Here is a 3,977-nt window from a genome sequence, read left to right as displayed (position 1 = left end):
TTTATTTCAAAATACAGGCGTCTAGGGCTGGAAATGACCTTAGGGATCAACTCATTTTACACATGGAGAACTGAGACACAGGGATGTGGGGGAGAGGGTGGGGGGGGAGGGGTAGGAGTGACTGATTCAAGATGACACAGCCAGCTAGTGACAGAGCCAGGACTGGAACCCAGGTGTCCTAACTTTCAGTCCAGGTTTGCAGTAGCATTAAAAAAAGGCCTCCTATTTTTAAAGGTTAGTGGAGGGTCACAGTTTTCAACTAAAAGGTAACCATAACTGCTGTAAATAAGTAGAGCAGGCTCATTAACTTGTTCCTAAGCATGCAGAATCATTAAAATGAAGAATAAGGGCCGGCCCGTGGCTCACTCGGTAGAGTGCGGTGCTGATAACACCAAGGCCACAGGTTCGGATCCTATATAGGGATGGCCGGTTTGCTCACTGGCTGAGCGTGGTGCTGACAACACCAAGCCAAGGGTTGAGATCCCCTTACTGGTCATCTTTTCTAAAAAAAAAAAATAAATAAATAAAAATAAAATGAAGAATAAAATAAACTAACTTATCTTTGAGATATTCGAGACTTGATTTATAAATTTATAAAGAGATAGTGATAAAACTGTAATCCTTATGAAAATGCTATAGCCCAGTTCATTTCTAAAGTCACTATTAATATATAAAAATTCACAGTAACATGCTATTTAAAAATCTCACACATTAAAGGAATTGAAATGGAGCATTGCATTATTACCTCACATTTTGAAAATACAAATGGCTTACAAAATTATTTTCAGCTAATTATGTTAAACGGGAAATAATCAGGGAAAAGTCAGCATTTATTTTTTACATGGGAGAAAACTGTTATATTCTACTTAGCATTTATTTGTGGAGGAGTGATTTTATTTTCAGCTTAATGCAAGATATTGATTTTTAGAATGGAAAAGTGCTTAAGCACAAGTCTTGATTGAATCTGCAAACAACATTCTTATCTGAGATTTTTAAAAGATAGCTTTTGCTACCAGAAAAAGGAAATTGCCACTTTCTTTTACTTTTTCAGAGACAGGCATTATTCAAGTATGTGGGAGTTTCCAGTCCATTTAAAGCAATTTCAATTCTCCCGGATTATAAAGGTCAGGAATGGGTGTGTGTTGGGGTGGGGGAGGGTGATGGTAAAGGGCTGAGGTGGCTGGTCAATCAGAGCCCATCAGGCCACTTGGCAATTTCTCAAAACCGTGGAGAAAGATGTGAGGGAGGTTTACGGGCTCTAGCCCTAATAGCCCTGACTTTGCACAGTTTCAAGACATTGACAGATCTGGTGGAAAAAATTCCACTGCCTGAATCCTCCGTCCAACTAGAATCTCACAAGATTATTACCTAAAGTGTAGATGAGGCCACACGGACAACACACAGGGACCAATTACTCTACCTTTGTGTGTAAAGGGTGACACACATCTTGGGTGGGGGTGGAGGGGTATTTTTTAATTGCAGGAGTAAAATGCCAAAGTGAGTCCAAGAAATGCTTTTCAAGTTAGCCGTTTGGAAGTAAGATGAGAAAGAAAAAACAGGATGGATATAGAAAGCTGGAAATCTAAGTCTGAGATTAAGTTGCAGTTGATCTGGGCAGGCATTTACTTGTGTATGTCAGAGGATCAGGGGTCTCATAGTGGCAGGAGGTCTTTTCTTTCTTTCCTCTTTATTAAAGTAGGAAAATTGATTGCTACTTTCAGCTTTATTCAGGAGAGAGCTCCTAGGAGTTTGCAGGAAATGTTACCAGATTACCCAGGGTACGTGAGATGCCAGCTCTATTGGAATCATTTCTCCTTTTCCCTAAACAGCATATTAGGAATTTAATTCTGATGATATGTGTTATCTTCTAACACAGATGAATCTTGCTAGAATGAGCCAAAATAAACACACACCTGTGTAATTATATGTCACAAGTGCTAGAATCAGCCTCCACCCTGTTTTCCCAACCATCACCTCAAAAGAAACAAAAAACCAAAATCAAAACTATGCTATCTACCCTAAGTGAATCATTGTGCAGTATATGCATGTACTGAAACAACACACTGAATGCCACAAATATGTACAAGTGAACGTTAAAATAAAAATTACACACACACACACACACACACACACACACACACACACACACACACAAAAAAAAAAAAAAACCCAAAAATGGCTTTTAAAGGTAAATAAACTTGAGAGAAAATGTACTGGCTAAGTCTTCCTTCCTCTTACTAAATCTAGACAACATATGTAACACACTGGAAAAATTGTTCTTGAGACAGCAGAATTACTTCTTATTGCCAAGACCACCAGTCTTCTCATGCAAGAGTTATGGTCTTTATTTACATAGCAGATGGGAGGGAAGAATATTTAAGAGCCATCCTGATATTAACCCGTGGTGAGTATTATGCTGGAGAGCAAAGAGCCCTAAGCTCAGAGGCCTGGGTTTCAGTGTTTGCTCTGCTCCTGGCTATGTGATCTTGTGTAGGTCATTTACCTTCTCTAAGCTTCAGTATCTGCATATATTAAATGAAGATAATAATGCCAACCCTAGGGTTGTTGGGAAGTTTGAATGAGATGATGAATGTGAAAGAACTTAGAATCCAGAATAGCGTTATACGAAAAACTACAGTTTTATTATTATTCATCCTCTGAGCTGTTACACAGGAGCAAGCAGAGTGTGGGTGGGGAACATTGACAGAAGGGGCTTCCAGGATGACACCAGGCAGGTACCCAGCTCACACTAGATACAAGGCTGTCTACCAGATTGCAGAGATGAATAACTTTGAGAAATTGTTATTTTATCTGGAACCATCTGGAGGGAGGTCTTGCTGCCATGTCTTGGAGCCTTGCCTTTCTCCTCCATCTTGACTAAAGATGCTGCAGGCATCCACGTGGGTGGCCCCAAAAGTTTGGTGCTGAAAAGAAAGTGAATATTTCCCAGATGTCAGTAACTTTGAAAGAGTTAAAGGAGAAGTTACATTGTTTGAGAATGCCAGGTGGGCCCCTTAGGAGGGCTGTAAGGTCCCGTCCTGATCCAGACAAACACCTGTGGGGTGACAGATGCCAGGGTCCTCATTCTCAGAACAAGGGAAGACAGAAACTTGTGGAACTATATCCAAGAAATGCCCTGGATATGGAATAAGTTCTGTTCCAGCCACAGGCCCAACTTGGGATGGGGCAGTTTGTTAAATTTCCAACAAGTAAGTTCACAGATTTCTCAACAATTCCATTTGGAATCACTTCTTTAGAATTAGGAACCAAATTTTCCAAGTGAAAATATTTCATTCATCATGGCCAGACTTTTTAGCTTCCTTCCAGACTATTTTTAATTTTATTTTTTTATTTATTATTAGCATATTCATTCTTACAAATAGTGATATTTCTTTATGCCCTCTGCCCAACCTATTACTTCCAAAACCCCTTCCCTCCCTTCCAGACTTTGAAGATGTAAGGAACCCACAGCTTCAATACATTCTCAGCAGGTCTTGCCCACCCCACTCTCATTTTGCTTTTGGTAGAGGCAGAAGTGAAGTTGGCCACAGTCTAGAAACAGCCTGGAAAGCATCAGGCTGTTCCTGCTATCTCGATTCAGCTGGAAAAGTGGGACAACCCCATAGGATACCAAGTGATCAGTCTTGCTTTGAAAGACCCTGCTGGGAGAGAGTGAGGGGGCTGTGATTTCTGAGTGAAAGGGCAGTGGGAGCAGTGAGGGGGTGGGATGAACCTCAGGTGGGCCTGTAAGTGCCCCACCCCAGAACAGCTCTTTTAACCATTTTATATGCTGGGAATTCACTTAAGAAGCTTAAAGAAGAGATGAGCACAACTTTAGGGAGAGCATAAACTTGCGCCTGCTTCAACGCTCTTTATTGGCAGAAACAGGAAAGGACAGTGGTGTCTCTAGACCCTCTAGATTCACAGTAGAAACTCATGAGCAAGTTTGGAAAAAAGAATTCTCTTCAAATGGGAGT

Source organism: Cynocephalus volans, chromosome X (assembly GCF_027409185.1).
Source record: "Cynocephalus volans isolate mCynVol1 chromosome X, mCynVol1.pri, whole genome shotgun sequence".
Classification (NCBI taxonomy): domain Eukaryota; kingdom Metazoa; phylum Chordata; class Mammalia; order Dermoptera; family Cynocephalidae; genus Cynocephalus; species Cynocephalus volans.
Note: the sequence above shows the minus strand (reverse complement) of the source record.